Source organism: Phyllostomus discolor, chromosome 7 (assembly GCF_004126475.2).
Source record: "Phyllostomus discolor isolate MPI-MPIP mPhyDis1 chromosome 7, mPhyDis1.pri.v3, whole genome shotgun sequence".
Taxonomy (NCBI): Eukaryota; Metazoa; Chordata; class Mammalia; order Chiroptera; family Phyllostomidae; genus Phyllostomus; species Phyllostomus discolor.
The window spans coordinates 109,491,955-109,514,375 of record NC_040909.2 but is presented as its reverse complement, the minus strand read 5'-3'; the positions used below and the strand labels follow the sequence as shown (position 1 = coordinate 109,514,375).

Sequence of the window (22,421 nt, the reverse complement as noted above, 5' to 3'; positions counted from 1 at the left end):
GTATTAAGTGTCCAGCCGCATTAATGTAAGCCACTTGTTCTCAGTATGGATGGTACTATCCCAGGAAGAATTCTGAAAGGTGGGGTGGGGGTGGGGAATTTCAAGTTGTCTTAAGAGTATGTGGGTCCTACTAGTAATTGATTGGCAGGTGCCTGTGATCCTGGCCATACTGCTATGTAAGGGACAATCTTTGGTACCAAGAATTCTTCTGTATTCCACACAGATTTTTTAAATATAAAAAAACCTATTTTCTGAGCCTTGAATCTAACTAAATATAATAAAAATGGTTTTTCACACTTTTAAATGCAAGTTGACTTTTCCAAGAAACAACTACCATGTATACCATGGAAGGACTAGGCTGTAGTTTTGATCAGAACTTTAGCAAGAGCTGGTCATTATTTCAGCAAAACACCAATGACTGTGCTGCTCTGGTATCGGAAGCACCACCACCACAGCCCCAGGCTGCATTTGTTGTGATCACATTCACCAGGCAAGCATCTCACTACCTCATTATGTCATCTAGTGCAGTCATGCCTCAGAAGTTACATTTTAAAGTACTCTACCACATTAAAGATTATTTTCCTTCAATATCTCTTTTATATTACAATTGGGATAGCAGACTGATTTATTTGAAAATATACATGCAGAATATCTATGATGCTTAATTTAGGATAATAGAGCAGGCATTAGAAATTATTTTATTTATTTATTTATTTATTTATTTATTTATTTATGAATCATTGCACCCTGACTAGTGTGGCTCAGTTGGTTGGGCATAGTCCCAAAGAGTGAGAGGTTACTGGTTCTATTCCCTGTCAGGGCACATGCTTGGGTTGTGGGTTTGGTCCTGGTCCAGGAGCGTGAGAGAGGAAACCTGTCAATGTTTCTCCCTCACATTGTGTTTCTCTCCCTCTCCCTCTCTTTCTCCCTTCCTTCCCTTATCTCTAAAAACAGATAAATAAAATATGTTTTAAAAAAGAATCATTGCATCTAGTAGGATGGGAAACTAGTCATTTAGGTGAAATCAACCATTCTTTTCCTTAATATTCCAGCCTCCTTTCCAGCCAAGGGAGGCCCCGGACCCAGTTCTACCCAAAGAGACGCAGGCAGAAGCAAGTTGATGAGAAACGGGTCACAATTCTCGAGCTGCATCAGCTACTCTGTAGCCATGAGGGCAAGTCCAGTGCAGCTCCACCAACTGGTCTGCAAGGTGAGAGAAATAAACTCCATTTGTTTCCGTCACTGTTAGTTGGACTTTCTGTTCCTCGCATTTTGAATACTTTTCCAACAGCTACACTACTTCAGGGGCTTCTTGGGGATCCATAGTTAAGTATAATGTTATACTAATTCACTACTCATCAACACAATAAGCAAAGCCTAGGATCTGGCATAAGATCTACCTAGACTTCACACATGTACCTAAATTCTAAATATCCAACATCAAACTCAGAATCTTCCTTTTGGATCTGCTCTTCTTTTTTTCCTTACTCCCACCCCAGTCAGTGAGCTAGAAACTGCACTGCGTTACTGAATTCCTTCGTCCCCCTCAGGAAGAACAGGTCAATAGTTGCCTGTGTTTCCGCCTCCAAATTCTTTCTTGACTAATTTCCCTCCCCTCCACTTTCCCCATCACTTTCCAAGCTTAAAGCTCATTATCTTTCCTTTGAAACACTTCCTCACACATCTCTCCGCCTTACATTCAGGTCCATTGCCCCCGGCTTTACCTTAAACCCAATAGAATAGCTCCTTTGTTACAATCTGTTTCCTTACCATTTACTGTCAGCGTTATGGGTATGGCTTCCTCATCTTCAGAATCATTCCCTGTAGTACCCCAACCTTTACACTGCAGCCCCAACAAGTTGGTTATCGGTCCTTGAAATTATAGAACACTCTTTACACTTCTCTGATTTTCCTCATGCTGTTCCCTCTGCCGAAAATTCCCCAGTTCATCAGCCTCCAGCTCCTGGGCAGAACTACTTGCTGCCTTTTCAGTAGCTCATTGCATGCTACCTGTTCTCCTGTCTGTCACCCTGCTAGACATCACTTAATAGCAATAATATTTTACCTTTATAAAATTTAACAAGCCTGTTCTCTGTGAGGAATGTGTTTTTATTTGTTTTGTATGCTAAGCAAATCACACAACACCTATCAATAAATACTGCAGAAAAATGAATAAATTCATCAAACAAGTAGCTACATTTCACAACAGAAGTATACAGCTCTGATTCATCATTTTAATGATTACTTTTTCTTCATCAGATATTGGTTTTCTCCTTTCAACCATAGCATATTTACAAATTCCTTTTTATAAAGAGAGTCAAGAGACCTAGGAGTTGGTCCTGGCTGTCCCTTTCTAGATGCATGACCTTGAACCATTAATTTGAAGTCTCTATTTATGTATAAAACAAGGGGTTGCACTCCAGCTCTAACACTGTGCTATGGCTTTTCTTAAATATTTAATATCAGTCACACTTTTCATTATATTCCATGTTAGCACTTGACTAAATCACCTTATGCCAAACTCTTTCTTAATTGGTTCACATATAAAACCCACTACTCAATCTACCATTTTCCTCTTCCCACCAGCCAACTGACATTGAACTCCCAGGGATCATAAAGGACTCCTTGTTCCTTCCTCCATTGGAAATATTTAATTTCCTATCACACTTAACATCTGAAACATTTAACATTGTGGACAGTCTCTCCTTCTCCATACCCTTCTTCCTATCTCTCTCTTCTCCTTCCCATCTTCACTGCAGGGTCCTTTCCCTCCATCTATCCTTAAAGATTATTATTTCCTAGGGTTCTGTCCTTGACCCTCTTCTACTGCACATTCTAACAGGCAAGGTTGTTCCCTCCAAGCCTTCGTTTACCGTCTACAGCATGAGCTCATCTAGAGGTTAACAAACTCTCTTGGTTTAGATGCCCACAGGCACCTCACACTCACCATATCCAAACCCCACTCACGACGTTCCCTCAGCATCTGCTCTTCTTCCTGAACTCCCACTCTGGTGGTGTGGCATCTCCACCACCCCCATCATCTGGACCACTGGGGACAAGTCAATCTATTCTACCCCTTCAACCTCTTATCACTACATGCTATTAAACTTAATTCTAAAGAGCCCTCAAACCCATATTTCCTCTCTAAATCTTCCTTAACACCTTGGTTTCTGGCTATGTTACCTTAACCTGAACTACCACCTCAGTCTCCTGACCAGTCGCCTTGACTCCAGCCTCCTCTTCTCCTAGACATTCTCTTTGCTGCAGTGGTCATCTTTCTTCAAAGTACTCACACTCCACACGTCGGCCTCTCCCACTCATCTGTGAACTCCATGTGGGAAAGGACTGTGTAGAATCCACCTTTGAACCTCTAGGACCTAGCAATGATCTGGGACTTAGCAGATACTTCATGAGCATAGGATGGAGTTAGTTTTGGAAGACTCTAAGAGCTAGCAGGCATATGGGCTGGGGAGGAGGAGTGAATGTACATTACAGACTCAAGAGTAGCTTTTCTGTATATATAATTTAAAGCAAACTGCTGAATATATCTCATGTGCTTAGTAAATGCATACTGTTTTGACCTGAACCTTTCTGTATGAATGGATAATTCCCAGATACAGGACCATTTCTTATTAATGGTATTTGTGTCCTCCTTGGCATCTAATTTAGTGCTTTTCAGAGTAGGCATTCAGACTGTTTGTTGATGTATTTTTTTCTGGTATCTATTTTTCACACAATGGGGTACAGGAGGGCAAGACAGAAAGAAAGGAAAAGATTAGATGAGAATGTTTGCTCCAGCTGCAATTTTAATTCTACTTGCTATATTAACGAAATGCCATAGCATTTGAAATCCTTAGAAAATCCCACCCAGTAAAAATTGGTGAAACCTGAATAAAGTCTGTGGATTATACCAATGGCAACTTCCTGGTTTGGATATACATCGGTTATGTAGCTGTCATCGTTGGGGGGAGCTGGGTAAGGAATACAACAGAGTCTCTCTGTGTCATTTGCATCATTTTCACTATGTCCCGTGAGTCTATAACTGTTTTAAAACAAGAAGTTATAAAGAGAAAATAGACCTACCTACCTGACTTTTTTCAAGTTTAAACATTTTTTTAAATACTATAACATTTATAGTTCTGGGGGGAAAGTCGCACAGATGTGAAGCAGAACTGGTTATATTTGTTAGAATCAGATGCCAGGACAGGGAGAGAACATCCCAGGCCCACTGCACCTACCATTTGGACTAGGGTTCACCTGAATCCAGTATTTTTCCACCACTATTTTTCCTAAGAGCCATGAATGAGAGATTTCAGTTCAAATGTCTCTGCCACTGAACCTGTCACCCTGAATAAGACATGGGCATTATGGGGTAAGGGAGGACGACTGAAGAAAGAGGGATGAATCCTGACAGCAGGGAAGGAAGCCAATGCATGATATTCCCCTTTCTTCTCCCACTGGTTCTGGGAGCTAGTCCAGGGGCAGCCGGTTAGGGAGGTGGTGAGAGCAGGGAAAATGGAGCATTGACCGGCAGTCCCCTTCCCAGAGGGAATCCCAGGAGCTCTGGGTTGAGGGCTGTGGGGATGACAGCCTGCTGGGAGAGGCCCACCAGCAGATCCCTTGCCTCACACTGAATCACTCATGACTCAACTCTACAGACATCAAGTGAGCTGACTCATGTTGTATCCCTGACATTTTACTGGTTACCAGTGAGCAGTTTTTAGTTTGCCATATAGGAACATTGATTTGGCTTACTTTCCTTTTCCTTTTCCTGGGCTGGTTCATTCCTCTCATGTTTCTTGAGTATGTAACACAATGAAAACTAAATTCCTACTGCTCAAGTAGACACCGTTGTCATATGGCTGAATGTAACCGACCTTTGACCTACATCATGATGGGCTGAGAGAAAAAAATATGAAATTGCTTCATATGTGCTTAGATGAAATAATATGATTAAAATTCAAATAAATGAAATCAACCACAAAACCTAGAACTAACTTTGTATTCTTGGCTTACAAAACCTGTACTGAAATTCAGAGAGTACAGGAGACAGCGCTTGGTTCCTTTGTTGGCTGAGAATGCCAGGCTGACCATGAAGACAGATGCTCTTGAGAACAGAGGGCACTATCTGTGATGTTATCACATGTCCATGCCATGCTCATACTGTCAATAAAAGCACAGATAAATCATGAAGAATATAGTTTACACCCTTTGGGGCCAAAAACAAAGTGGATAACCCTAGACATTAGCAATTCTGAGGTCCTACAATCTAAGAGAATGAAAAAATGGAAGCGGGGAGAGAAAGAAAATGAGATTGTAGCCTCATAGTCCTAGTTTTCTAGGACTTGGACCCCCAACATAAGAGTAATAAGAAGTGCTTTATTTCTGCCGATAAAACCAGTGAAGCATTTGTCTTCGATCTGGTGATATTAAAAAGCTATTACAAGGCACAGCAGCCTCTTCCAGAGGCAAGAGAGAGAGTACGGCCTTCCTTGAATCAGACAAAGTGCAGACGCCTTCAAGACATTCAGCTGCAGAAAACTATAAAGCTAGAGATATATAGATTTAATTACCATTTGCCAATATAGGGTTACAGTAAGCTGACTGTACTAATGTGCTTTTATTGCTAAATAGTGTGCTTCCCCCATGTTTCTTCCCCTGAACTGGTTAATAACAAATTCCAAGGGACACTCGGGTAGAGATATCAGTAGTTGTCTTTGGAACATGCCTTTCGGTTCTCCTCACTTAAGCCAAGCTCCCCCCACCCACAGAAATGCAAAAGCAGAAAGACCCTCAATGAATCTTACTGCCGCATGTAGTTCTTGTTATAGCTCAAGCCAGGGAGCCTGTTCAGCAAGTCACTTACTGCAAAATTTGCTGTTGAACTTGTCAAATAGACACATATGAAAACGCTGCCTCACTAAACAGCTGTTAGGTTTCATGAACTTAAAAGGAAAATGCCATCTAGCTTAATACTGTTAACTCAACAGAGATTCACCGTTCAGTTTTAAAATCTGATATGCGGGTAGACTTTTCCCCAAATGCTAACATTTGCTCTGCGCTAGGAGCGGGCTGCCACACAGCACCAGGAGCAAACGCCAGCTGAGAGCATGCACACACCTCACCAGGGTGCCTGCTCCCTCCTTCTGCAACTGGAGCACACAGCATCTGTTGCTTCAGGCTCTTGCCCAGGAAAAAAAGCCCTTCTCAATGGTGTCCAGGGGAAATTAATGTGCTAATTCCTCTCTGTCCCAATGGTCAGATATTAATCAAAGGTGGCAAAAGAACAGAGTTAAGCCAAATAGATTCGAGGCAATAGAGCTAAAACAATGATTCAAAGTGCCTAATCAGTCAATGTGAAATGAAACCATTGTAGCACCACATCACATTGGTGCACAGCTAGACAAAGCATCTGGTGGGGGCAGGGAGGACATTCATAAAACAAGTTTTCCAGGAAGTGGAGAAATCCAGGTGATGCAGCAGATGTTTGACAAGAGGAAATTTAAAAGATCACTTTAAAAATTAAAAGGGAATTAGGGAGACACTTGGAGTGGGATGAGTTTGGAGCGTGGCATGAAGACCGCTGTGGAAAATATATCCCAGCCCAGACGTGAGAGGGGAGGGGACAGGAACCCTAAAGGAGACATAGGAAACCAGCTGAGAGTAATTTTGCTTAAGAAGCCATTTCTAAATCCAAAATGTAATTATTAAAGATCATCACATTTATCAGGAGGCTAGGTGTGTAATTTAAAGGATTATGAAGATAGACTTAAAGAAAAAGATTCTTGGGTCTCAATAGACAGCTCGAAAGAAAAAGGGGAATTGAGAACCGGTTACCTTGGGGAAGAGACTACAAAGGCTTGGGAGCAGGACAGAGAAATCTCAAGTTTTATGATTTATTTCCTGCTATCTCACAGGAAAGATGAAAAGCCCACAGTCAGGTCAAGTCATTGTTATGGGAAATGAGGTGAGGAGACACTACGTTTGGAATAATCACTCCATAATTGCCTCGAGGTCTACTAAATCTGTGAAGGATCGGCCTATTTCCTAAACGCTGTGCGTTTGATTTCCCTCCAGAGAATGCAGGAAATTGTACCCTTTGAAACAGATGAGAAGTTTTGGATAACATCAGATTCTACTGGAAAGCCCCGGGAAGGAGTCGGCAACTCGTAGCCTGCAAACAGTGTCTGATACACTTAGTAGCAGATGAGGGGAAGTTTGTTGTGACAGCTGCACAGAAAATAACTGAAGGTTAGGCAGATTTGCAACATGAGAAGGTGATTTGGGTTTGGAAAACGCAAAGTTGTCTTAGGAAGGGAAGAGTGCACAGAAAAATGAACAAGAGCCAACACAGAGGCCCCAAAAGCAAAGCATGCCCAACTTGTTGTGGAGTTTGGGGCATTGTTTTCTTGCATGGGAAATGCCTCCTGACCGGTCAGAATGTCCCCCAAAAGTGGCTGCTCCATTCACCGTTCTAGCAGAGTAGGAAGAATGTACTACTTGCAAGATACACAGATCGAGAGTGAAGCTGAGTTACACTTGAAGGTGATTTTGCCCTATTTGTCCTCTCTTCTCTCCAACTGTTTACTAAGGCAGTCTTCTCTTACGGCTCCCGGTACCCTGACAGCTGATAATGGCTTCTGCCTGCCCCCCCCACCCCCACACACAGGGCCACAGCGGTGTTCTATTCAACACAGCCCTGCGAGGCTGCGTGCGTCACCCTCTGCCACTGGCTCAAAGGTTGGCCACTTCCCCTAATGAAGTGTCACAGGAAGGACATGAAACACCTTGCACTCTGCATGAGCACAGCCCAGACCAAAGGGGAAAGAACCCTAATGAACTGGAAGCAGGAACATAAACACTGAATGACAGACATAGCAGCTGAAAATGCTCCAGACGGTACCTCTGTGTAGCCTACTGCGGAAGTCACGTTCCTCACTTAATGGAGGCAAGAGGGAAAGAAAAAGGAAGGACCTTTGCCCCAGCGAGTGACTGGGCCATGTGCTTTCATGTATATCCTCTGATTTAATCCTCGTGAGCAACCACTGAGGGATATTATTACTTCCAAAGCAGAGGCTCAGAAAACTGATTTGTTCATTGCCACGTGGACAGTAGGAGACTGTCCTCCACGTCTTTATGAGGGAACTCTGACTCACCCTTTGAAAAGCCATCGCTGAACTTCATAGTTTGGGTTGGGTGATTCTCCTGGAGGTCGCCTGGTCTAGGTGCTTTCTCCACAGTACGTACCATTCTGCGTTGTAAGTGCCTGTTGATCACAGCCTCTGGATCTAGGCTGAAGGCTCACTGAAGACAGGGGCTGTTTCTTCAGTAATCCTCGGTGCCAAAGACAATGACTGGTCTATATCTGCTTGCGGGATCTGGGCCCAGAAACGAGACCCTCATCCTTCCGCACTGCCTCTGAATAACACTGCTGGGAATTTTAATTTAATCAAGGTCTCAGCAAAATGAAAACGAGTGGCTACAAAGACTAAACATGTCCTCCTTGAAAGCTCCTTACAGTACCGTCTGTGGCACTGATGTTACTGTGTGCAACGTGGTTATGGATTGTAAAATAGGGTGTTTAAATGCAAGTGACTATACAGCATGGCAGTGCTTGCTATTCCCTGGTTGAAAATGAATGCTAGTGGAACTGTTTATGTCTGACTATAGATTTTTTCTTTTCTATATAGTAATGAGAAACACCGGTAAGCCCCGCTTTCATTCTCAGAGTCCCACAGACACCAATTACTCACACAATGTCACAACTTCAAAAATGTTTAAGATCCTCTGAACTTTGGTGGGTTGTTCTTTCCCTTACAGACTGGAATGAAAAGAAGGCCAAACTGCCTTCGCCCATGTTCTTGGAAGTCATTATTGTTTCTGCACCGTAAGAACCCATGTAATGTTCCAGCTCTCCTGTTCCAATGCCTGTTTCCCAAGGGGGAAAAAGGCATGACTTGACCACCAGGAATGTTGGTGCTGAGTCCAAGTCCAGGGCAGGGTGGCTCTGCTAGGCTATCGCCCCTGAAGCCCCATCAATTAGCAGAGTCTAATCAACCCAGGAATCCAGTAAAAAGAGGTCGGCCAAACAACTATGTCCACACTGCAGTAAATCTGCTTCTGGCTACTTTTCTCTCCTATCCCAAACCCATCCACGTCCATACTGTAATAAGGCATGTGCAAAAAGCTGGTTTTACTGAATTCCACGCCCAGTGGGGGTAGCAAATTGTAGGCTTGAAGAAAGTAGCCTCTAGCAATCAGAACCAAAGCTGAGCATGCATTTAATTTGAAGGAACTAAACTCTATGAACAAAGCTCAGTCTCTCTTCATTTGTCTTGGCACTGGTGCAGTTCCCCACTGTATTTAAGGCCACCAGCACTGTAAGGAGACTCTTCTCAATCTCCTGACTGCCTGGATTGGATGTTTTGTAAAGTGCACAGGAAAAATAGTCACTTGAATGATGTTGTGATAATGGAAATTCTAATAGGACTAAAAGTGGATAGCTAATACTCTTGCTTTTTTTTCCACCTTATTCTTTGATTCTTCACACCATTAATCCAAATGTTCTAAATTACTTTTTAGCAGTTTTATTGAGGTGTAATTAGCATACAATAAACTGTACATATTTTAAATATATAATTTGATATTTTATATATGTTTATATCCATGAGATTCAATTAACATAATTAATATATTCAACCTTCTCAAAAGGTTCATGTCCCTTGATAATCCCTCACTCCTACCCCTAGTCCAAGGAAACCATTCATCTGCTTTCTGTTATTATACATTAGTTTGCATGTCCTAGAATTTTATATAAATGAAATCATAGAGTATGGATTCTTCTTATGTCTGACTTCTGTGACCCACCATAATTATTTTGAGATTCATCCATGTTACAACAAGTATCAATACTTTATCCCTTTTTATTGCTGAGTAGTATTCCATTATGTGGATATACCACAGTTATTTTATCCATTCACCTGCTGATGGATATTTGGGTTGTCTCCAGTTTGAGGTTATGACAAATAAAACTGCTATAAACATTTGTGTACAATTCTTTGTATGGATTTATGGTCTAGTAATAGAATTGCTGGACCAAATGATAAATGTATGTTTAACTTTTTAAAAAGCTGCCAAATTGTTTTCCAAAGTAGTAGTATCACTTTATATTCCCATCAATGGTATAACAGAGTCCTAGTTCCTCCATATCCTTCCTCACCGATACTTGATATAGTCAGTATTTTTATTTTCCTAATAGGTGTGTAATTGTCCTGCAATATGATGTTATTTTATATTTTCCTAATGTTGGGTATATTTTCATGTGCGTATTTGTCATCTGCATGCCTTTTGTGGTGACGGATCTGTTCAAATCCTTCACCTGTTTTTTTCATTGGGTTATTTTCTTAGCACTTAGATTGTACAGCCCTTTACATTTACTAAATTCAAGTCCTCTATTAGGTACAAGATTTGAAAATAAACTCCAGCCAAAAAGTAATCTACAATAAACATCCAGGACATGCTTCCTATCGAGCCACGCCAGCACATGATGGTGTGGTAACATAGCTATGGAGCAAATATTTTTGGCAAGCCCCATCTCCCAGACACACACACGCCTTCCTCGCTATGAAGCAAGTGGCACACAGGGCTCTGCAGCTGATACATTTCACTTGTTTAAAGACCCAGGTAAACTAGTTAACTTTGCCTCATTCAGAAGAGGGGCTAAATAACATAGTGGTTATGAATGTATTCATGTCCCACAAACAGTACCACTCAGTAATCAGAGACTGAACCCTGATTATCGCCAAGGTTTGATGCTATTAGCAGAGATAACAGTTGTAATATATCTTTATCAGGTCCTATAGATTTGATAGCACATTATCTCATTTAATCTCACAACTCTGTGAGCTAAGTGTCATTCATTCAGTGTCATATACAAAAAAGAGGCTTAGCAGCAAGAATGAGGAACAGAACCACCATTTGCCCCCAGACCTGTGACTTCAGAACCAGCCAGTTCTTTGAATTATGGCTATAGTCTATCTCTTCTGGGAGAACTATGGGAGAGGAAGGACAAAGAAAACAGGAAAACTCCTCAACCTCTCCCCATATCTCTGCACTCCAGGTCTCTGGGGCAGGACAAGCACGCCCCTGGTCACCCACACACTGCACAGATGGAGCTCCGCGCGTTAGAGAAGTCAGGACGGGACTGCTGGGGGAGGAAAACGAGGGGTGCTGTGCCGTGGGTGCAGAAGGCCCTGGCCCAGGAGGTGGGGCCGTCACATCTGTGAGGCGGCTTGTTTGCGGGGCATTTATTTGCCTCTGATCGGCATCACAGACTTCGAGCTGGTTTGCGCACACCAGAGGCAGACACGTAGCCAGCTCTCCTCCCAGGAGCTGAAAAGCCGCAGGGCCCGGCTTCCTTGCTCAGAACTGCCTCAGGCCAGGAAGGTCTTAGAAGGAGCAGGAGGACGACTGTCACCCATGACTTCTGCACTTTGGCAACAGGGCAATGAAGATTCGGAAGGGCGGTTTTTACTTGAAAGTTCCCTATAAAGTTTCAGACAAAATGCCCAGCCACACAGTAGCTTAATCAACACACATCCTGAGACTTTTATAGCTTTAGTTTTTCTTGTTAGAAGATTTTTGCCTCTCTCTGACATAATTACAAGTTCCATATTTTTGCCCTAAGGCTAAAATGCAAATCATTTCCTGGTATACCACAACTTCCCAGCATTGACTATATAAGGCAAGGCTACATAGCATTTAAAATTAAAAACATCATTTTCCTAAATGTGTGTGTCATTATGATGTTTACCAACGTGTTTTTGCTGGTTAAGTTCTTATGTACTTCAGTCAAAGGCCTGCTGGCATCATGATATAAGCTAAACAATGTAGCCTGAAAACTTGGCACAGTTTTTCTTTCCTTTGGATTTTCTTATGAATTCCTTCATGGCAGGTATTACGGGGCTCCATAATATCTATTATAATGCCTATAACTAGCAGGGGATAAATACACCTCTGTTGGTCAAAGACCCTCTTAAGCCTCTGAGAACTAGTTCTCATTCACCCTGAAAGCGTCTCCATTGACAGAGCTGGGTGAAAGTCTGGAGTCCCCCACTAGGAGCCTGTGCAAACTTCTTCATATGTCTAATGTCTTTCCTCCTCTGTAAGGTAGGAATGATAATACCGGACTTAGAGCGTACTTGTGACACAGGTTTCTAGCAGCCACGGGGCCTGGACCAGGCACTCTGTGAACGTTAGTTCCCTGCACTTTGCTTATCCAGGCAGCTCCCAGTTCCACCACTGACAATAGGCCCCAGGCCTGTAGGAGTCATGGAGAGGAGAATGGAGCCTGGAAATCATAATAAATGGAAGACTTTTTATAAGGGATGCTAACTTGAACATCTTCATAGGCTAGGTCCAGTAAAACAAGGGGGGAGAAAAATGGCTAGGGTTCAAACTAGCTGTGTGACCTTGACCAGGTTGCCTAACCCCCGTAAATTGCAGTTTCCTTCTATGTAATTGGGGGGATAATAGTAGTGGCCTGCACTGCAGGGCTATGAAGAGTGTTAAATGACACGATGTATATAAGAGGTCTAAATCAGTAGGTGGGATGTTGTAAATGCTCAGAGTCAGTGATTACGACCTGTTACTCACAGTGATAGGCAGCAGGTCCTGGCCATAAGAGCCGAAGACACAGCTCCCTGTCGGCATGCTGCCACCTTACTCACCGCATGACTTGGACAAGTCACTTACGTGATTTGTACCTCAGTCTCCTCATCTCTAAAATAGGAATGATAATAGACTCCTAGCATTGTTCACAGCACTGTTGGGAGTATTAAATAAAATAATGGGTGCAAAGCACTCTTTGAAAAATATGGTGTAAAATTTTAGAAGATATTATTATAATAGAAAATGTTATAGAAATGCTAATGAATGATAATTATAAGGTTCTTAAGTTCATCCAAAAAGCAAATTGGTCTGCACAGGACTGAACTGAGGGCAAAGGAAAAATCAGCCCAGAAGCATCCATTAGTTGGGAAATCATACTTCAAAGAAGAATTTTAACACTTCATACATATTTATGCGGTCTATTTCTGACTTTGGAATTCAACAGCCTATTTTCCTAATACGAAAATCTCTTCTCTCACTGGGCGTTTCAGAGAAGGGAAGAAAAGAGGAGAGAGAATAAGTTGCACCCCCTGAAGGCAGACTAGAGGTAGCACAGATTGGAGCAAGGTGAGCGAGCTCATCCTGCAGAGCCCTGCAGCCCTTTACTGACTCAGGCCCAGGAAACAAGACTAGACAGCACATTTTTCCTGGACCAAGAGACCGGGAAACAAGGGGTGAGGCCTCCATAGTAGGTGTCTGGGTTCCCAATTCTCCTAAGAAAATATTACTCAAAACTGCCCTTTTTCATGGTTTAGCACTGGTAGGAAAACAAGGAGTAGGAGCTCATTCCTACCCCCTTCATGAAGCTAATCAGCTTTTGCATGTGTATTAAACATCTGCTATGTGGGGAATACAAAGAGTTAGACTTAGCGCTCACCTTCATGGAAGTGGCTCACGGGCTGACTGGTGATGCGGCACCTGAGATCATTGTCGATGCAAGTGGTGAACCAAGGTGTGGAAGCAGAAAGACACATAAAGAAGTTCTGGGGTGAAAGGTTGAGAGAAAACCCAAGAGGAGGTAAGTGAGAGAAAATTCAGCACCTGAAGATGAATTAAAAAGGCAAAAATAAACACAAAGTATAAAAAGTGAAATAAAAATAGTAACAACTACGAGAACCAACAGCCACCTAAGATACCTCGCTCATCGAAATTGAGTAATGTGCTAATGGTTGGACTTCTTAACATGGTAGCAAACTAGATGTGCAGGATAGGGCTACTGCTCACTATAAAAACTACACATACACACACATACACACAACAGCAACAACTGGCAAAGCACAGCAAGACAAAACCAGATGGAAGGGCCATTGGCAGTGAGTGTGAAAATTCCACTGAATATAGCCCCCAGGGGGAAGGAGATGGGAAGTGCATTCTTAGACCACAAACCACATGCTCCAAAGAATGTGGGAAAAGGCCTTGGTTACCTCTAGGGTCTGCATCAAATTTCAGAACGCAATGGCTGCAGTGGTCAGAAATACAGTTAGCAGCAGCAGCAGCGGTTTTATGGGAACTCTCTTTCCTGCAGTCATGGACTACCACCCAAACCAGTCTTCCTGCCCCATCAGCTCTGCCTCCTCTACTTTTGCTACGAGACCCTGGCTCTCCTAACTTAGCAAGATAACAAATATAGATGGAATCATGGTTCTATAGAAAAACCCTTATAAATAGGAGCAAAGACAGGAAGAGCTCTCTTTCTGGGAGGGCATGTGAAAAGGTATTTAATGTTTTACACTATTTAAATAGCTGTAAATTGCATGTAGAGTTAAAATGCAAGAGTTGTATGTCAGTTAAATGATATCAACTGTAATTCATCTAAATCCATGCTAGATGAATTTAGACATAAACCTAAGAAATAAAAAAATAAATTTTTAGGTTAAATCTGAACATAATAATGGGAATAGTAAGTGGAGTAAAAAATAATTCGCCTGTACTTTTTGTTAATAAAGACGAAGACCTGCTAGATTTCACACTAGTCAAGGATGAAAAAAGTAAAAAATAGCCAACAATGAGCTTGAAGGGAAAAACAACAACAAAAATCAACAAAAGGGAAAGAAAAAAACTCCCCCAAAGACAAAATGGGTAATACTCTAAAGCCTCAAAGAAAGAAAAACTTCTAAATAGAGTTTTCTACAGCAATTCTTTTCACAAGTGAAAAATTAAACCATATTTTGTTGCCTTCATAAAAAATGTAAAAGTTTACTATCTCTGTGAAACAAGATCAGAACATAATAATTAGAAGGAAAAAACTACCCAAAGGATTGGCTAAAATATGAAAATATAAGAAAACCTAAAATGCAATCAGGAGTTTGAAGGCTTTATCAACAGCAACGAAGAACAGAATGACATCGCAGAAAACAGAACTTGTGATAGAGCAGTGCTTCTCAAACTTGCAAGTGCACATAAATCACTTGAAAATTATTAAAATATAAATTTGGAATTAAAATATAAATTCAGCAGTTCTGGAGTGGAATCCCAATTCTGTATTTCTAACCAGCTCCAGTGACGTTGAAACCGTGGTCCACATGCCATGTACATAGCAGAGATATAAAGACAAGCTTTAAAAACCCTCACAGAATATGAAGAAACAGAAACTATGAGAAGGAAGATGATAAGAAGGACGAGTACAAATACATATCCAATACAGTGTAGATATACTAGAGGGAAAAACGACATTGAAAGCAATAGTCAAATCAAATTTTCTCAACTTAAGAGGAGTCATAAAATGAGGAGACAGAGTTCCAATGCGAACAAAAGCATTGAAACAATCATACTTAGGTAAATTTCTGAATTTCATTGTGAAAACACACACAAACGTGTGCATGCACATACACAGACCTGGATAACAAATAATTGCCACAAATGGCAGTAGGAGGAAAGAGGGAGGAATGGAGAAAAAGGCTGTCCCAGACTTCCTCACACAAAACATAAGGAAAAAAGGGTATCAATTTATACATCCATTTAAAGAAATAAGGCATGCCCCCAAAATCTGATACTAGTCAAATTACTGTGTATTTCCCCAAAAGGAGAACAATATTTTTAGATGTAAATGTACTTAGCAAATATCATGATATATGCATACTTTCTGAGAATATTACTAAAAGACCCTGTTAAATAACAGAGTCAAAAATGTTTAAAGTTGATGAATCAGGAAGTTGAGGGTTTATTTTATAAAACTGTAAAGGTTACAAAATTAAAATTAGCAGGGATTTAAGAAAGATAGCTAAGAGTAGTTAGTATAGTCTTTCATATTGAAGAATCAATACATATATAATAACTATAGTTAATAAATTAAGAATAAAAAAATAAACATTATTTAAAGTTACAGAAGTAAACACCAGAAAAAATACAAATAGTAAAAATATTCAAAAGTAATTACTAATGAAGTGTGACTTTATAGGTAGGGAGTCTGAAAAAAATATGCTATTTTTCATTTGATGTCCTCCACTATTTGAATTCTTATTTGCAGGTATAGGTGTTACTTTTAGGATTTTTTCAAAGAAGCCAAAATGACAATCTAGAATAACAGAATAAGTATATGAAATTAAATAAGCTTTATGTGCCAAATATAATGGCATAAAAGATAAAACAGAAAAATTAATTAGGAATATAAATAGAAATTGATAAAAGTTCAATTCGATAAGAAAAGTAATTTACCACTCTATCATAACAGATCAAGTAAGCAACAATGAATAAAAAATATTTGAATAAATTATATACTTAGTGACTTCAGAGACAATACCTTTTAAATATCTATGAAACATTTACAAAAATTGACTATGTAATTGATCACATGATAAATCTCAGGACTTTCCAAATAATATAAATTTATAGACTACATTCCCTAATCACAATGCAGTGTAAATAGAAATTAATAACAAAGTAATTTTAATATCCAATAAATAGTTTTAAAGCCACTCTCCTATTATTTTATTAAATGAGAAGTTTAAGTTAAAAGTAGAGCTGTTTTCCCTGGCTGGTGTGGCTCAGTGGATTGAGCACTGGCCTGTGAACCAAAGGGTCACCAGTTCAATTCCCAGTCAAGGCACATGCCTAGGTTGCAGGACAGGTGGGGGATGCATGAGAGGTGACCACACATTGATGTTTTTTTCCTTCTCTTTCTCCCTTCCTCTCTCCAAAAACAAATAAATAAAATCTTAAAAGAAAAGTAGAGCTAATTAATCTGATGGAAATAATAACTAAGTATTAATATATGCATTCCTGAGAAAGCTATGCTCAAAAGCCAAGTCCACTTAGAGTAGCTCTGGAAGGACCTGGGAGCTGTGCTTGCCCCCGAGGAGAAGGCCAGAGCAGCAGAAGGCAGCAGTCTTGCTTTTACCTGTAAGTCCTTCTGTAAGCTCCGAATGTTGCGCCATGTGTGCAGACGGCCACAAAATACAGAATTTGTTTTAGTTCAAATTAACAGATTTAAATGTTTTCATTATTAATAAATATTTTTGTTTAAATGAACTATTCAATCCACTCAAGAATCTAGAAAACAAAGAAAAAAACTGCAAGAAATGCTGGAAGAAGAAAACAACAACCTAAACAGAAAACTAATAGATTTGAAAACAATAAAATAAAAAGGTAGATAAATAGGTAAGTAGAAAAGTGGCTACTTGGGAGAAGAGTTTTAAAGTTCACAAAGTTTGGACAAATCTAAATGAAAGAGAAAGAAACAAAATTAGAAAGGAGGTAGAAAACAAAAAGGTCGCATTGACTAGTGCCGTGTAGTTCCGAGCATTTGGCATAGATTTGTTTCTTTTTGTTTTACTAACCAACAGGTAAGTAAACATGTCTTAAGAATTAGAGGGAATTCTACCCACAATTATATTTTAACAAATTTAGAAACTCTGAAAAGTGACTAATTTTCTAGAAATAGGAATTAATAAAATGGATTCAATGGACAAGGGAGGCTGAACATCCTTGGGAGACACTGCAATGGTAGTAAGAGATCATTCGCAAAACTGGCCCAGAAAATGCGATGGGCCTTTCAAGTTTTCAAGAAACTGATTAGCATCCATATTGTAAAATCTATGGCAGAGCACATAAAATAAAGTTATCCTAATTCACTTTATATGGGTAATATAACCTGTACCACAATATGACAATGACTAGTATTTTCCAAAGAGGGTTCTGTGGAAATTAGTGTCATTTTCACTGGAGGGGGAAGGTGGTTATTGTGAATTAGTTTGGAAAACACTCTTTCAGAGATTTATAGCATATGTTAGCATATATATGTCTCTGAGATGCCTGAAGCAAAGAAATTCACTTAAATGTTTTAACCTACCTTTCTCAAATGGATCTGACCATGAAACCATTTGTTTCCTCATAACATTCCTTCTTAAAAAACACTACAGACAAGATTCATTTATGGATACAATCCTAAATGAGGAACCAGTGAAATTAAGTCAAAATATATTAAAACAAAAAGCCAGCACAATCAAATAGGGATTACCTCAGGCATGCAAGGATTATTTACTATTAGAAAATATATTAATATAACACATTATATCACTAGGTCAAATAAGAAAGAGCGTATAATTACCAAAAAAAATCATTTGATAAAATTCAACATATTGTTTTTTATTTTAAGCCTACTAGTGAACTAGGAAGCAAAACATGTTTCCTAATCTCTCTCAGACTAATAGCCAATACCTCTTAGTAGCAAATTCCTAAAGTCACTCTCATTTCAATTGGGAAAAGACAAGCATGTGCAGGATTGCTACTAACATTCAGAAAAAGAAACAAGATATACAATTATTTGAGCAATGGGATGGAAATTACAATTATTTGTACAAGATGATATCATTGTTTTTCTAGAAAATATAAAAGAACCAAATATCTGTTAAAACTAATAACACTCAATGAATTAAATAATTATGAAATATATTCAAGATTCAGTTTTCTATATATCAGGAATTACTAGTTGGAAGATGCAATGAGGGAAAGACCCAATTCACAATGGCGACAAATTATGGGTGATGAAACAAGAAGAAAATTTTAAAAAGTGAAAAGATAAAATATGTTCCTAGAGGAGTAAACTAAATACTAATGGAAAATGTCAATTTACTGCCAAATTAATTTATATTTTTTATATCATGCCAAGCATTGTGTGTGGTAAACATTGTGTGAAGATAGCTATATTTTAAAAAGTAAAATCAATGGAAATGTACCCAAACTAGATATTAAAGTATATTTTAATACTTTATTAAAGCAGTATAATGCTGGTGTAGAATCAATAGATCAATGGGATAAAACAAAAAAGTCTAAAATAGACTCTTGTATAACTTAATTAATGAGAAAGTATATATTATAAACTAATATGGGAAAAATGGATCACTCTATAAATGGTTTATGTGAAATTGGCTAAGTACTTTGAAAAAAATAAACTTATGGTCTCAATTCATACCACACAAAAATCAATCTCAAATAAATTTTATAACTAAATAGAAAATACTTTTGAAGCATTTTCTAAACCTAATAACACTGGAAAGACTAAGGATAAAAATGGAATGACATGGAATCACGAAATTTGACTCTCAAAATCTTTAATGAAATGAAAAAACAATTTTTAAAAAATTTTTTTAGTTTGACTATCTTGTCTTTTTTTTTAAGATTTTATTTATTTATTTTTAGAGAGGGAATGGAGGGAGAAAGAGAGGGAGAGAGAAACATCAATGTGCTGTTGCTGGGGGCCATGGCCTGCAACCCAGGCATGTGCCCTGACTGGGAATGGAACCTGCGACACTTTGGTTCTCAGCCCGCGCTCAATCCACTGAGCTACGCCAGCCAGGGGAAATGAAAAAACAATTAATAACAAGTCATAAATATTCCAGCAATTCTTAGACAAAGAAAGGGACCCGGCCTCAACCCTGGAAGGGATGTGACCTCGGGGTGGTGTCTGAGAAGTGAAAACCAGGCAGGGAAGGAGGAAAGCTTGTACCTTTCTGCAAAAACCATCCCAATGGAAAAAATGAATAAATAAAATTCACAAAGGTCTCCCAATATTACCTAATACTGCCACGTTGGGAGTCAAGCCACTTGCCTATCCCCTCAGTCACTTAATTGCTAAAACAATGTGATACATTTACTCCCTCCAAGCACTATTCTTTAAATCTGGAGACTACCAACCTGAAGGTATTATCCTTTCTGTAGATAATAATTCTTAAAAATAAAATATTATCTCTTCCTAATTCAAATTTTATATGTTCTCTGGAGAAAATTTGTAACATTAAGGTAAACCAAAAGAAAAAAATTATGTCAGTGTGTAATTCCCAGTCATTGTTCAGTACCAATATTCCTAAATATTTGTTATAAATGTCAATCAAAATCTACCTATGATCTCATAGACAGCTTTTGTTTTTAACTTGACAATATTTCATACGCCTCTTTCCTGTTCCATGAATACAGATCTACCTCATTTGCATGCCCATATAAATTACCTTATATAGACAAAACAGTTTGTTTGATCAACTCCCTGTCTTTTGGACCTTTAGATCAGTTCCAAATAAATATCCTTAGACAAACCTGTTGGTACACTTATCAAGATTATTTCATTAAAAAATTCTTAGAAGTAGAACTGATAAGAAAAGAAAGTATAAGTACCTGTAAGACTTTTAATATGCATTGCAAAACTGTCCTCTAGAAAGGCAGAACCAATTTACTATCCTCACCAACAGTGCAAATGCGTGTTCCCTCACACCCAAATCAATGCCTATTAAAATCCCCTCTTGACTACTGTGTCCTTGTATTTCCCTCCTTCTCCAGTTCTTTACTAGACCTGAACTAAATCTTTCACTGCCCAGAGTTCACACTGACAGAAAAGTCCCCCTTCCAAGATGTTGGTTTCTTCTTCCCTTACGACCAGTGTTAGAAAGTCTTTGTTGTTTAATGACCAATCATTTCAGCAATTTTCAGATCAGAATGAAAGATCATGAGTTCCTGAGTTCTGATCCTTGCTGCTCGAGATAGCAAAGCCTTGGCCCTAATCTGTATTTAAGACAGACGCAAGTCTAATAAAACTAAAAAGGTATTTCCAAGCTTTTCAAATGGCCATCATCACAACACTCTCAATATGTGAAATTTTCTTGACTGCTTTTTGACAGAGTTGAATTATTTCCCAGAGCAAGGAGAGAAGCCAGATCACTTCACCAAACTGTTATCATTAACTGGGTGCATATACGATCCTGTACTCTAGGATAATAAGAAGAAGCATTAAGCGTCTTCAGGTACCAATATCTTAGTCAAAACAAGGCTCTCACTGAACATCGATTATGGACCACCGACTTTGTGCCAGACCCCACAGTGGCACTTAGGTATAAAGCAGAAGGAGATATAATCTAGTGGGAAATGCAGGAACAGAATAATAATAATGGTAATGGTAATAATTCATATGCATTACAAAAAAGTATAGACAACTATCTCTGGTAACATGGGGGTATAGAGTAGTTACCTTTAAGGGCAGAGGAGGCTTCGCAGAGAAGGTGACAAACCCACTGGATCGTGAACAATGTGTTGGAGTTCCTCAAGGAGAAAGCTCCTGAACGGCCTTCCAGAAGGAGACCCTTCCAACAGTGTGCAGGCCCTGCTGCTCAGCACTGCACAGAGAAGCCCGATGCTCCACAGACCAAATTGAGGTATTTTACTGTTTAAATCACGGAATGACAATCTGTTGCAATCTGTTATAACAAATCTTTTTTGTAATATATGTATGTATATATATATATAATATTCTTGATTTTAAGTTATTTATGCACAAATACTTCTTTGGTATTTGTCTCCAATTTTCTAATAGCAAGAAGTAGTAAATTGTAAAAATAAATACATAAAAAATGAAATAAAAAATTCAAAGAGCCAAACTAAATCCAGTGCTTATTTTCTTTATTAATAAATGCTTGTAGTTTAATATTTCAGCATATTTTCATAAATATGATTGTCCCTGGATCCAACATGGAGTAAAAGCTTTTGCATACTTAAAAATAAAACAGAAGCAAGATGACTCTTGATAAGCAGATACCTACAGACTTTGAGAAAAAAAAGGACTCCTGGATAGGTGAGAATAAAAATTTGGGAGATAGCTTTATCTCCTACTACTTTTCTAATACTAGAAAAGGCCTAGGAAGCCATGCTCAAAAACTAAATGTTTTATAATGCAAAGAAATAATTCATTGTGTGAGAGACTTCTTTGTGTTTGTTGTTTTACAGACACACACCAGAAAACACCTCTGATGGCAGCAGAAAGGATAGACCTGAAATGAGAAGAGGGGAAGGCTACTGGAGGTGTGCCAGGAAGAACAGAGCCAAAGCAGACAATAAGCTGGGAGAGACAGACATAAATGATGAAAACAGTATATCGTCATCACATGCTACTTAGTTAATTTCTGGCAGATTTAAAACAACTAGAGTTTCTGATATCAAAGAAGAATATTCAGTGTGGTCAATAGGTATGTTAAAATGTGCTTGACAACACTCATTATCGGGGAACGCACACACATCAAAACCAAAATGGGAAATCACCTCACACCTGTTAGGATGGCTATTACCAAAAAGACAAAGATGTGGACAAAAGGAAACACTTGGGCACTAGAAGTGCGAATGTAAATTGGGGAAGCCGTTATGAAAAACATTATGGAGCTCCTCGAAAAATTAAAAGTAGAATTATCATGAGATTCAGTAATCCCACTTCCAGGTGTATATCCAAAAGAATTGAAATCAGGATCTAATGTTAAGTGTTATTACCACACAAAAAGGAA

General features: G+C 39.2%; 1 protein-coding gene across 2 annotated transcripts in view; it reads right to left on the bottom strand.

Moving 5' to 3' along the window:
- Window positions 1-22,421, bottom strand: part of CPQ (carboxypeptidase Q) — a 404,327-nt gene that overhangs the window by 334,433 nt on the left and 47,473 nt on the right. Inside the window, exon 1 of one of the 2 annotated variants that reach the window (XM_036031280.1) lies at window positions 13,547-13,652. The exons of the other annotated variant lie outside the window; for it this stretch is intronic. The gene's annotated coding sequence lies outside the window, so the exon portion shown is untranslated. Of the gene's footprint in view, window positions 1-13,546; window positions 13,653-22,421 lie in introns of those variants that run through there. 2 annotated transcript variants of the gene reach the window in all.